Consider the following 14,925-nt stretch of genomic DNA (forward strand, 5'->3'; position numbering starts at 1 on the left):
CTCAGATACTATAGCACTAAGGGAGGTGTATGCTGCGTGCGTGGGTGTTAGCGGTACTGGCGCTAACCTGACGCTGCCTGGGGCGACGCAGACCTTATCTGACCCTAAAAACGTAACTTCTATCACCGCCGGGCAATTAGGGGGTTAAACCTTTATAAGGTAATAAACGGCGGGTGCCCTAAAACTATAATAAACTGTAATAAACTATAATAAACTACAAAAAACAAACCAACTAACCAGCGTCACCCGTAACAATTATATGGTGATCACTGGTGAAAGGGTTAACTAGGGGGCAATCAAGGGGTTAAAACCTTTAGAAGGTAGTATATGGGGGTCCCTGTCGCTATAAAACACTGACAGCGAACCTATATACTTACCTCCCTAACTAGCGTCACCTGTGTCACTAATACAGCGATCAGAAAAACGATCGCTTAGTGACACTGGCGACGGGGGGTGATCACGGGGTTAAAACTTTATTAGGGGGGGTTAGGGGGGTACCCTGGACCTAAGGGGGGTACCCTAGACCTAAAGGGGGCTAACCTAACTGCCCTAACACTTATAACTGACACAAACTGACACCAATGCAATAATCAGAAAAAAAAAAAAACCTGCTATTGGTGTCAGTATGTGTGGGGGTACAGGGGGGTGATCGGGGGCTGACTGGGGGGTGACAGGGGGGTGACAAGTGTGCCTGCGTGTTCTACTGTATGTGTATTGTTGGTGCACTTACTTGGATGTCTTCTCTCCTCGGCGCCGGACGAAAAGACCGACTCGAGGAGGGATGACATCACTTCAGCACATCATTGGCCAGGAGCGATCGCGAGGGGGGAGCCACGAATGAGTGGCCTCCCCCTCACCTTCGATCGACCCTGACCTCGATCCGACCGCCGCTGGCACCGGGGGGGGGGTCCGATCGGACCCCCCACCCGCGGGCAGGCAAGGACGTACCTGTAAGTCCTTTTGCCTGCCCGTGCCATTCTGCCGACGTATATAGTCATGCGGCGGTCGGCAAGTGGTTAAGTTTTCTGGTCACCTTGCTTTCAAACTGTTTCTCCCCAGCAGGCGAACCAGATATGAGGTCAAGAAGTATAATCTCTGTGACAGGGCCACAGGCTGTACATATAGTTTTATGGTTTACATGGGAAAAGGTAGCAGTGTGGAGCCCCTCAACTGCCCAGACTACATAGGGAGCAGCAGTAAGATTGTTTGGAACTTGGTGTCACCCTTATTCGGAAAGGGGTACCACTTGTATGTGGACAATTATTACACAAGTGTGACACATTTTAGTCACCTTTTTGATTCTGGAATTGGCACATGTGGCACCATGCGATGTAATCGCCAGGGCTTCCCCCAATGACTTGTAGATTCCCGACTTAGACGGGGAAGAGAGCCTGCTTGAAGTGTAATAAATTGCTTGCAGTGAAGTGGAGGGACACATGGAATGTTTTTGTTCTGTCCTCCATTCACACTGATATGACAGTCCAAATTCCAATGGTGACTGGTGTTGTTGAGACCTCTGTGTTCACAAATACAACCTTAATATGGAAGGGGTGGACTTCAATGACCAGATTATGGCGCCGTACTTAATTGCCCATAGAACCAGATGCTGGTACAAAAAAGTGTCTGTATACGTATTTCAATTGACTCTGCTGATTGCTTATGTGCTATACAAAGCTCCAGGAAGAACTGGATCCTTCCTAAAATTCCAGAAAGAGATCATTACGGCCCTTCTGTTTCAAGACAGTGCTGTGCCCCAACTTCCCAATGCAAATGCAGTAACCCGGCTGCATGAGAGGCATTTTCTGGATGGTACCTCTACCCAAAGAACACCCCAAAGAAGATGTTGTGTCTGCAGAAAACATGCATATAGGCTTTTATTCTCCCTCCTGTCCTGACCAACCTGGTCTCTGTATCGGTGACTGTTTCTGTCGCTACCACACACTAGTGGAGTATTAGAATAGGCTACAGCATGGCACAGTCCTAGGGTACATTTACACAGGGTCTCAAAATATGTTAGATGGCCATCGTATTTTGAGAGACCCTAATAGGGATGAGCTTCGAGTTCGAGTCAAACTCATGTTTGACTCGAACATTGGCTGTTCCCAATTTTGCCGAACAGCGAACAATTTGGGGTGTTCGCAGCAAATTCGAATGCCGCAGAACACCCTTTAAAAGTCTATGGGAGAAATCAAAAGTGCTAATTTTAAAGACTTATATGCAAGTTATTGTCATATAAAGTGTTTGGGGACCTGGGTCCTGCCCCAGGGGACATGGATCAATGCAAAAAAAGTTTTAAAAACGGCCGTTTTTTCAGGAGCAGTGATTTTAATAATGCTTAAAGTCAAACAATAAAAGTGTAATATCCCTTTAAATTTCGTAGCTGGGGGGTGTCTATAGTATGCCTGTAAAGGTTTTTTTTTTTTTTTGTTTTGTTCGTGGGTTTACAACCACTTTAAGACTGCTTGTCAGTTTTTTCTTCACAGCAAGGTTTTGGCTGCAAGATAAGATCACAAACATGTCTCCCTCCTTCTTGCCCATTTGTATAGGAGGGTTTAAATTAATTTTAGACATACAAACATTTATGTTAATTTGCTCATATTTGCTGACTGGTAAATCAGACATTTACATGATTTGATACTTCCGCCAGCTTTTCACTTTTTGGTTTTAAACAAGGTTCTGAACTGGGGTTACTTATTCTAAAAAAGGATTTTTGGTTTGTACAGTGAGAAAATTTTGATAAATTTCTCCATTTGTTCTGTCAATACCCCCAAGTGAGATTGCATCTGATTCAACCTGTTATGTAAACTACTTCTATTTTTCCAGGTAACCCTTGTGGGTGGATTTTGGAAATCGGAAACTTGAAGCATTTCAGACCCATCTGATTCAGAACCACTTTGAACTTTTTTTTGGTCAGGCTGTTTATCTCTGTAATCATTTCTCAGATTTTTCCCATAATGAGTAAACGCCTTTTTACAAACTGTTTCTTTTTAATTGAGTTTTCAGGAACAGCTGGTACCTTTTTATCATCTGGATTGGGTCTAGCTTTCCTTTGATTGGGAGGAGCCTCGAATTGTCCCTGATTCTTTTTAAACTGAGCCTCAGCTATTAACTGAGCGGGCTTTTTAAATTTATCCTGAGGCTCATCACTGTTCTGTATAACAGTAAAAAGGGTGATGCTCTCTGTTATTAGCCAATCCAGACCATTTTTGGGATGGTAATCTCGGGCCATAACAATTTTTATGTTATTTAGTAAGGCATCATCAAAAAGTTGGATAAATTCATGGCTCTCAAAATTGGGTTCTCTCTCAGCCAAGCTATAGGCATTCTTGAGTACTGATAACAATTCTCTGGGACTTTGATTCGGCCTACATTTCAAAGTATAAATGGCCCTTCTGGCAGCAATAGCTGACTTATAGAGACCAAATTTTGTTTTTATTTTCCCATTTTTCTTTGACATAAGATATCACCTGATATTTTACCAATTCTTTGTTTTTTCTGTTATGCAGACTAATTTCATTTTCTGCATCAGCAGGACTGGCTACATTAGAAATATCTTTAGTGTCAGTCATTTTTCAATAGTGCAACTATTGTCAGATGTCAGATGTTTATACTGAAATGTTAACAGTATTATATTTATTTAGTATTATATTTATGGAAATATGCAAAAATCTATAGTTAAGGAGATTCAGTTGATTTTCAAATCAACCAAATAATTCAAATTAGTTTATCCATGCTAGTTTGAAGACAAAAATGAATACAGCAATGTGCTAATATATATATAACCTTTCTTGCTGCAAAGAGTGTTTCATGGAGAAATGTTCTTGTGTATTTGTCAATTGTGTCTGGAATTATACCCAGAAGGCATTGTTTTTGGGTCTAGAGCTAGGGGTGAGCCCATTGTATCGTGCAGAAATGTCACAATTTGTTCCCATAAGCCTTGAATCTTAGGACGTGTCCAGATCAAGTGGGAAAAAAGTACCTGTCTCCTTCCCACACATCAGGCATGTAGTAGATTGTGTACGTTTGTATCTTGCCACTCTAAGGGGTGTGAGAGATGCCCTGTGAAGAATGTAAAGCTGCGACAGATGATCTGATAATTTGGGGGACACAGCCTTACAAGACTCCAGTGCCCCCCCCACTCCTCATCCTCTATTGGTCCCACTTCTCTTTCCCATCTTGGTTTGAGATCATATGCTATTTTAGTAGAGACGGGGGTTGAGAGCATGTTATAGAAAGCTGAAATCAGTTTATGGGGGTCTGTGCTCTTAATTACTGCCATAAGGACATTAGGTGTAGGGTTTGGGAGGGAATCAGGAAATTGTGATTGTGCCGCGTGACGGATTTGTAGAAATCTAAAGAACATCTGGTTCTGAATTGTAAATTCTTCTTTAAGTGAATGAAAAGTTTTAAAATGCTCGTCTTTTAGTAAGTGATGCAGATAAAATACTCCCTGCATGGACCATAAAAATGTGTCATGAATTTTGTTGAATTCAGGAAGGTTCTTGTTATGCCATACCGGCGTGTAATCATTTAACTGTGGAATTTCAAGTTTAGAGGCGGCTAAGTCCCATATTTTCCTGTAATGATATATCATGGTATGTCTATTTTCTCCTAGTTCCATCCCCCCGAGCCCGATGCTATTGCATATATCGAGTCCTTGGTGTGTTGTGCCCACTTTGGACATAGGAGCGTGAGAAACCTCTCGCTATCCGGTTTATCTAAGTGGAAAAGTTGTGACAGTTGTGATGCAATGTAATATAGGTTAAAGCCAGGAAGAGTTGTGCCACCAAGGTCAGTCGGGTTCTTGAGAGTTTGCCATGCTAGTTTGTGTCTTTTGGTACCCCACACAAATGGCTTGAGAAGGGACTCTTAAGATTTGAAATGTTTCAGGGGTAAGTAAACTGAAGTATGCCAGAGAACATAAAGTATTTTAGGGAGTAAGATCATTTTAATTAAATTTATGCAACCCCAGGTCCTAAGTGGTAGTTTGGACCAAACCCGTACTTTATTTTTAACAATGGAAATGAGAGGGTCTATATTGAGAGATACATAGTCCGCAGGGGATCTAGATATATGGCTCCCTAGATATTTAATAACATCAACTCTCTGAAGCAGTAGTCTGGCTTGGGATTCTGGGGGTGGGAATCTATCAATTGGTAGAATTTGGGACTTATCCCAATTGATTTTCAGTCCTGAAAATATTCCGAATTGTTCGATCGTGTGGAGTGCGGTACATAATGATGGGCCCGAATCCGCTAAATATAGCAGCGTGTCATCTGCATACATACTGATTTTTTCAATTAAAGAGCCCAGTCTTAGTCCTTTAATCTCCGGGTTCGCTCGGATGGATATCGCCAGGGGTTCTGCCGCAAGGGCATACAATAATGGGGATAAGGGGCAGCCCTGTCTCGTGCCTCTGCTGAGGTCAAACATCTGAGACGACCACCCATTAGCCACCACCCTGGCCCTGGGTGCCTGGTATAGTAATTGAACCCATTTAATAAATTTTGCCTTCTATGTAATTATGTTATAAGAATACTGCCATAATTTAGTTTTGTTACTGTAAAATTACGCCTTCATATGAGTATATGAGAAAATTTTTATATTAATTCAAATAATTTTAATGGAATATACACTTATATTTTATAATAATGTTTTTTTTAAAAATGTCAGTGTTATTATATATAACGCTTAAAAGAACACTACCATCCCCATATACTTTATATAGGTGCTTTTCCCTATATAATTGTATAAGCTAATAGAGTCTGCCCACATTCATACATTATAGTTGTTTTACACTTATAATCTGTATTGTAATACATGAAACACTCTCAGCATAAAAAATACACCAGAAAAATATACCAATCTATCTTTAACCTATTACCATATATGTTCAGATACTGTGTATGTATATAGTGGAAATTAGTACATATAGAGGGAAAATTGCACAATAGAAATATCATTTTTCTTTTTAATATATACCTAATCAACCTGTTTGTTTTTAAATTTCTTTTAATTTCCTTGTAATTATACTAGTATCCATTAGGCGGCGGTGCCAGGAGAGCACTTAAATAGGCTGCAACGTAACACCATCTCCTTAGCTTGAGAAAGGAGCGGGCTCTAGTGCGCATGCTCCGAAACGCATTACTTTACGGCAGTACAGCAAATACACCTGGATTTGCGTTCCAGTGTCCCAGCCCTCCTATCGACTGCTCGGCGGATGTCCAAGCCTCGTTCTGGAGTCCCACTGAATCCCGGAAGTCCGTGCTACACAGACCGGCCGGCAGCAGGAGAAGGAGTGTGACAATGTGACATAGGAGGACGCAATCTTGTATAGCTATACTGAGGCTTCCCACTAAGTTTTACATGTGAGTGGCTTTAATGGAATGTTATCATTAAAATTACAGTTTTACTAAGAGGCGCCTTTTCCTGTTTTTTCTTTTTTTATATAAAAATGCAGAACATCTGGCTAAGTCCCTGGGGTCTGAGTAGAACAAGGGATATCATCCATACCAGTTGTACAAGGTATGGCACGGTTTCCTGATCCCCTTGCTTCCAATTAACTGCAAAGAACAAGTTCCAGAAAAGATTCCAGTATCGTGGTACTGCTTCCCAGTGGTATGTGGGGTAAAGTCTCGCTGCACGATGCATGTTGTTGGTAGGACTTCTGCCCCTCCGGAGCCCCGGAGAGTAAGTGGACTCTTATACTGTAAATGTCCAGGATTTGTACTTTGTACTTGTGCTGGTTCATAAACGGTTCCATGTCGCATTCACACAGTTTTTGCGCATAGTAAGAAACATTTCACATCAAAAAATGTGAAAGTGCGCGGTTTCAAAAAAAAGGAAAAAAGGGTTCCATGCAACTGCAGGGAACAATGTAGCTATGCGACTCTGAAGAAAAATTACGCTGTAAATGAGTGTGGACATAATAGTTGGACCTTTATATATATATACACATCTGGGACTTGATCAATCGGCTCTTTCAGGAATAGCGCGACGTTCCAACCAGGAGACCACTTCCTCAGGATCTTCAAAGAAGACTGCACGACTGTCATGTTCTATTCTGAGGTGGGCAGGAAAAAGCATGGAATATTTGTATTGTAGGTTCCTCAGCCTGCGCTTGGCCTCTGTAAAGCTCTGCCGACGGCGTTGTACCTTCGCTGAGAAATCTGGGAAAATAGCTACTTTAACATTCCCTACTGGGATGTTGCCCTTCTCCCTCACCATCCTCAGGGCTGCATCTCGATCTTTGTAATTGAGAAGTTTAGCTATGAAAGTGCGAGGGGGGCTCCCTGCGGGGGGGGTCTGGCTGGCATGCAGTGTGCCCGCTCCACCGTGAACATAGGGGAAAAGGCTTCTCTCCCATAGGTATGATTAGGAGTTGTTCCAGGAACGTGGTAGTGTCCTTGCCCTCAGTCCCCTCTGGCAGGCCTATCAGGCGTATATTACATCTTCTCAGCCTATTCTCCATATCATCTTGTTTGGTAAGGAGTTGGTGTATTTGTCATTGCATGTGGTCTGAGGATGTTTGTAAGGGTGGAATGGCATCCTCCACCGTACTCAGCCTGGTCTCAGCTTCCCTCACTCTGTCCCTGAGCTTTTGAAAGTCTTGCCTAATAAGGGAGATATCCATCTTGACTTCCTCAATTTGTGCTGTGAGGGAAGTTCTGCATAAAGTGATTGCTTCAAGTAATTTGTCAGTATCACTCGCTGTTCATTCTCCCCCCTGCTTTCTCAGAGGCTCCATCTTCCTCCAGGTCCTCTTTGTCTTGTCAGCGGTAATGATCAAGTCTTGCTGCCGCTGCCTTCTGTGATTTGGTTGGTGACATACTGCGAGGGTCTGTGGTGTCATTCAGTGAGTCCCCAATCTTGTAGCCTGCGGGACAGGAGACAGTGCTGACTTGGGCCTCAAAGTCGCCAAGGTGTCCAGGGGTAAAATCTGCCCGGATACGGCAAATGCGTGACAGATTGCCACTCCTTTTGGGGTGCTGGTAGTCTAAAGGTGCGGTGGGGAGTATGAAAAGTCCCCAAAAGAGGTTTTCCAAATAAAGCAAAAAGGCAGCAGGGTGAAGGTGCAGCACAGGCCGGATGTATGGGTGTGTAAAGATGGCCGCAAACCTCTGCATGTAGGCCGAAGCCACGGGCTTGCCTAAATGCGACCGCCTCTCCACCTGGGGTACTGGGGGTCCAGGGAGTCTGTGTGTGTGTGGAGAGGGATGCGTTTCAGGTCCCCAAGAAGGTTTTTCAAGAGCCAGACAATAGCAGGGTGTAGCTACCCTGATATAGGCCGGGTGCAGGGGAGGACCAAGATGGCCGCGGGCCTCCGGGAATTGGCCGAAGCAGCGGACTTGCCTGAATCTGGCCACCGTGTGGAGGATCGCTGCTCCGTTCGGGCCGCCGCTGATCCGTTCGCCCTGAGAGTCAGCACAGGGGATGGTAGAGGTCCCAGGTGAGTTTAATCCAGCGGTTGATGAAGCATGAAGAGGTAAGGATTAATTACAGCAGGAGTAATGGACGGAGCTCAGGGTATGCACTTCCTACTCCACGCTGCATCAGGCCACGCGATAGATAGATAGATAGATAGATAGATAGATAGATAGATAGATAGATAGATAGATAGATAGATAGATAGATAGATAGATAGATAGATAGATAGATATAAATATAATCTATTTAAAAAAATGCACCAACAAAATGTTATACTGTGCACAGAGTTTGGTAATGTACCTCTACTTATTTATGGTAAAGATAATTCTCTAATGAATGTTATGTTTAAGCATATATCATAACAAAACCATTGATGACTTTAAAGTCAGTTTTTGTTGAGATATACAACAATGTGTATTTCTCTATATTTGAAACAGAATTATTTTGTACTGCAGTTAGAAATAAAACAATTTAAACACTGTGCTACAAAGTTTAAATGGTTTAGTAATGTATATGCTAAATAATTCAATACCAAAAGATAAAATAGAAAATTAATACTTTAACAGAGATCTAAGAAACTTTTGTTTTGAGAGATATCAGCTGTGTATCCCCCAAAAGAGATTTCTACCATTACTACATTTCTCTGTTCTCCTTCCTTTTAGCTCTCTGTTGTTCAATCACCCTCACTGTCATCTGTATATACTCTATATTCCCCCCAGGAACGGGTGTGGAAATGCCTTTCACATCAGGAGTGACATCAAACACATGTCATTTCCTGCCCAAAATCTATATGGGCAATATTGAACCTTTATTCACAGTGGCCAAACAACATATTATGAATATATTTATTTTGGAAAATATATTTAAAAAATATAAACCAAAATAGGTAACAATGTTTAATTAATTATGCATATACTTGCCCTATTATAATGTAATAATATATAATATGAATTTATGGCTAATTTAAATGTTTGCAATGTACAATTTCTGGTTCATAATATAGGTTTAAATAAGCCTTAGTCATGAAAAGAGGAAAAAAATACTATACATGTTTCTGTTCATCTTGAAACCATCTTAAGTCACATTCTCTTTTCTAACAAACATTCCTTTTGGCAGATGCCTTATCTGATTTGGTTGTCAATTTGACTAAGATTTCTCAAAATGTATAACTTGAGAGAATGTACACTGGATCCTTTAAGAGAGAAAAAAAAACTCTAGTAACAGTGTCTATTCATCAGCCATAAACTTAGTTTAACCTCCCCAGAACCATCACAAAATAACTTCTCTCATGTCCAGAAAAAACATATGTAAAATAATACTGATTAGGCCTCATATTAATTCTTTTAACCTCAATAGTTCTGACATGTACATACCTCCCATGGTCATACCCACCACACTCCTCTCCTGTACATACCACCCACTGTCATACCCACCACACTTCTCTCCTGTACATACCGCCCACTGTCATACCCACCTCACTCCTCTCCTGTACATACCGCCCACTGTCATACCCACCACACTCCTCTCCTGTACATACCACCCACTGTCATACCCACCTCACTCCTCTCCTGTACATACCGCCCACTGTCATACCCACCACACTCCTCTCCTGTTCACATCGTCCACTGTCATACCCTCCACACTCCTCTCGTAAATACTGCCAACTGTCTTTCTCTCCACACTCCTCTCCTGTGCATACTGCCCCCATAATACCTTCCACAGTCCTCTCCTGTACATACTGCCCCCATCATACCCTCCACACTCCTCTCCTGTACATACTGCCCACTGTCATACCCTCCACACTCCTCTGCTAATCATACTGCCCCATCATACCTTCCACACTCCTCTCCTGTACATACTGCCCACTGGCATACCCTTCACACTCCTCTCCTGTACATACTGCCCACTGTCATACCCTCCACACTCCTTTCCTGTACATACTGTCCTCATAATGCCCTCCACATGCCTCTCCTGTACACACTGCCAACTGTCTTTCTCTCCACACTCCTCTCCTGTACATACTGCCCACTGTCATCCCCTCCACACTCCTCTCCTGTACATACCACCCACTGTCATACCCACCACACTCCTCTCCTGTACATACTGCCAACTGTCTTTCTCTCCACATTCCTCTCCTGTACATACTGCCCAATGTCATCCCCTCCACACTCCTCTCCTGTACATACTGCCCACTGGCATACCCTTCACACTCCTCTCCTGTACATACTGCCCACTGTCATACCCTCCACACTCCTTTCCTGTACATACTGTCCTCATAATGCCCTCCACATGCCTCTCCTGTACACACTGCCAACTGTCTTTCTCTCCACACTCCTCTCCTGTACATACTGCCCACTGTCATCCCCTCCACACTCCTCTCCTGTACATACCACCCACTGTCATACCCACCACACTCCTCTCCTGTACATACTGCCAACTGTCTTTCTCTCCACATTCCTCTCCTGTACATACTGCCCAATGTCATCCCCTCCACACTCCTCTCCTGTACATACTGCCCACTGTTATGCCCTCCACACTCATCTCCTGTACATAGCGCCCACTGTCATACCCTCCACATTCCTCTCCCTCACTTGCACATTCCCACTTTTATACCATCCATACTCCTCCCCTATGCCTCTTACCCACAAAAACAGTTATTTAAAATTATATTGAATATCCTCCAATGTTACCAGCTCTAGAATGGGCACACTTTTTTGTTAGTTCAACCAAAGGAAATCTTATCAGTCTTTATATTTGTTCTGCCCATTATTAGTACTCATTTAATTTTGTGATTGCTACTGTGATGTATAGAGGAACATAGGGGATGTCAGCTACTCTAAATATACCACTGGTAAAAACAAGTGTCCCTGAAAATATTTTTGAAATGTTGGCAACTATGCACTTGGGCACTGCTCAAGGGCCACCGGGTCAGTAGGGGGCCCCATGAGAGGCTCCTGGGATCCTTTGATATTAAAGCGGTAGTAAACTGCTAACATTACTACTTTTTAGAGGCCCTGGGGTAGGTTATGCAATGATGTACAAGTATGCACAGCATCTGTCCCGGGCGTTCAACATAACCAATGGTACACGCCAGGGATGCCCCCTGTCACCACTAATCTTCAACTTATTAATGGAGCCCCTGGCGGAACATGTCCGTTCAAACCCTTTAATCTCGGGACTAACAATTGGAAAGACCTCACATAAAATTAGTCTTTTTGCGGACGATGTCATACTAACCCTGTCCAATCCGACAACCTCTTTAGCTGAAGCGTACAAACTACTAGAATGGTTTGGTAGGGTCTCTTATTATAAACTCAATGCATCCAAATCCCATATTCTAGATATCAAACTTGACGCCACAACGAAAATACTGCTACAGACGCAATATCCGTTCTCCTGGCCGGATAGGAGCATCCCCTATTTAGGGATACACCTTACTAGGACTGTCAAACACCTATTCTCAGACAACCACAAACGTCTCCTCGCCAAACTGCAACTAGACACCCAATCCATAACCAAACAAGAACTATCTTGGTCCGGGAGACTTGCAGCTTTTAAAATGCTCTACCTGCCGCAAATCCTCTATCTATTTAGAACAATCCCTATTCCCGTTCCTAAATACTTTTTCAAATCTCTCCAAATTTTATTCAATAAATGCATATGGAACGGATCTAAACCCAGATGTGCGCACTCTAAGCTTCTGAAACACAAATTAGCGGGGGGAGCAGGAACAATAGATTTTGAGGACTACTACACTGCCTCACTCCTAGACCAACTTAATGAATGGTTCCGCCCAGATCCCTCCAAACTATGGAGCAAAATAGAAAATCTGTCGTTGGTACGACCAAATCTGAAAGAATGGCTGATGAGCATTCCCCTGGGCATTAAAATTCCTTCAACATTACCCCCCACCATGATGGCCTCAGCTAAAGCCTGGAAGGCTTTGATCCATGACAATGCTACACGCTCCACCAACCCGGGGATACCAATCCCCATACAATCTCTCCGACATCTTTCACCAGATCTACCTCTGCTTAGATGGTCCCAACTTGGCATAGTACATATTCAGGATCTTATCAAAGAATCCCATGTAAAATCTTTTCAAATACTCCAAAATGAATTCAAATTACCTTCTACTGAGCTCTTTACCTACATAAGAGTCAAACATTGCCTAACACAAATACCATTACCTCTATACACGGTACACCCAAAAGCCTGGGAACAACTAAACAACACCTCCCACAAATCTAAAGGTATATCCCTCTTCTACAACATTCTTCAGCAGAAACTCCAATTCGTCAAGTCGTCTCCACATATACACTGGGAGCACGACTTGGGGAACACATACACAAACCAGCAATGGCAACAAGCGCTAAGATCTATTTACAAAGCCACTAAATGCGCTAAACTCTGGGAACTGACCCAAAAATTATCTCTGAGATGGTATCTCACTCCTTCAAAACTGGCGTCGTTCACTTCAACATTTAATGACAAATGTTGGAGATGCAACTCGGACATAGGGAATATCTTCCACATAATGTGGGCATGCAATTGCCTCATGAAATTTTGGGACACTACATTTCGCATCATATCGGATATTTCCAACCAACACATACCCCCTACGCCTGACCTAGCAATTTTAAACCTGAACATAGATCAGATACCCCAACAGAACAGACATGTGGCCACGCATATACTATTGGCCGCTAGATTGAGCATAACTAGATTATGGAAAAGTACTACAGTTCCAAACATAGAACAAACCTTAGACTTGGTAAATGTACACTACAGCTACGAAACGATAATGGCATCCAGTGGTGATTACTTGCACAAACACAAGGCCCAGTGGTCTTCATGGGAACACTGGGGAGGGGCTGAAAAATTTCTTCTTTAACAAACATGTAACTAAGTGATCCAGTCATAATATGATAACACACTAGAAATGCGATGTATATTTATTGTTGGAGTAGAGGTTATACATATCTCTATACATTATAACCACAATATTGTCTCCAGGCAACAAAAGAGATCCCATTTGGGGTTCCTGGGGACAATATTAACGTACTCTACCTATATTCAAACCCACACTTATTGATTGAATCTCGCTATAAACTTTCCTGTTAAACATTTTACTTATAAGAAGTTCTGTTTAATAATAAAATGCAACTACTAAACATGTACAATGTACACATTGTATGTATATACACCTGATTTAACTCAATAAAAATCTATTGATGGAAGTATGCACAGCATATTAGCACATTAGGGTACACTTACCTGTCAGACTGAGCCCTCCAGCACTGCGCTGTGATCAATCCGGCGGGTCCTGGGCACTTCCATCTTCACCCAGTCTTCCTTCCGGGTTCTGTGCCTTCGGTCACTTGCCTTGGCTGGGCTGCATTGCTGTCACTCCCACGCATGCTCATGCGCGTCCTCTCTCTCTCATCCTCCCTCCCTTACCTCTCACCCCTCTCTCACCCCCTTTCTCTCTCTCTCTCATCCTCCCTCTCTCTATTTAATTTAATTTGTTAGAACAAAAAATAGTTTGCATTTTTTATATAAAAAGCCCACCAAAATCCTCAGCACCAGGCCTATTATGGTCTTAATAGAGCCCTGGCTGGGATGTCCTGTCCCCTGCAGCTGAGGTCTCCCCACCGAGCATGGAAGAGACCTGCTGAGAAAGCCAGTCCGTACCTCTGAAGGAGGCCGTGGAGCGTAGCTGGCTGATCAGACTATCCAAGTCACTCATGGCAGTGGAATACAGGCAGAGAGGACACAGACTTCCTTCTTCAGTTTCAAGTCCCAACATGAGTCCATTGCTGTATCTGCTCTGCATGTCCCCCCTCACAGCAGTCCCCACCTTCCTGAAACTCCCAGTTAATCTTAATAGCCTTCTCTTCTTCACTTCCTGTAATTAACCCTTTGTTGAAAGTTATGCACTGTTTTCCTTATTATGAAGCCTTGCGCCTATTTCTTTTTTTGCTACGGTCTTGTCTTTTTAGCACCTCAAGAAATGAGATAGGCAGTCATAAACTAAAAGCTGCTTAATTTCCAGTAAATGTACCATAGTTTGTAGACACTATAACTTTTGCGCAAACCAATAAATATACGCTTATTGAATTTTTTTTTTTTTATCCAAGACGTGTGGCTGAATACACTTTGGCCTAAATGTATGACTAAAGTTGAGTTTATTGGATTTTTTTACAACATGAAGTAGAAAATATTATTGTTTTTCAAAATGTTTTATCTTTATTCATTTATTTAGCAAAAAAATACAAATCCCAGAGGTGATCAAATACCACCAAAAGAAAGCTCTATTTGTAGGAAAAAAAGGATGTAAATTTAGTTTGTGTACAGCATTGCATGACCGCGCAATTACCAGATAAAGCAGCGCAGTGCCAAATTGTAAAAAAAATGATCTGGTCATTAAGGCGTTAAATCCTTCCGGGGCTGAAGTGGTTAAGGTAAAATAAACCTTCATCCTTTACATCCTCTGTA

General features: G+C 42.5%; 1 protein-coding gene across 1 annotated transcript in view; it reads left to right on the forward strand.

Annotated features, from left to right (window-relative positions):
• Positions 1-14,925, forward strand: part of LOC141133874 (NACHT, LRR and PYD domains-containing protein 3-like) — a gene marked incomplete in the record, with an annotated part of 735,962 nt that overhangs the window by 555,828 nt on the left and 165,209 nt on the right.

The sequence above is a fragment of the Aquarana catesbeiana genome, linkage group LG03 (assembly GCF_042186555.1).
Source record: "Aquarana catesbeiana isolate 2022-GZ linkage group LG03, ASM4218655v1, whole genome shotgun sequence".
Lineage (NCBI taxonomy): Eukaryota > Metazoa > Chordata > Amphibia > Anura > Ranidae > Aquarana > Aquarana catesbeiana.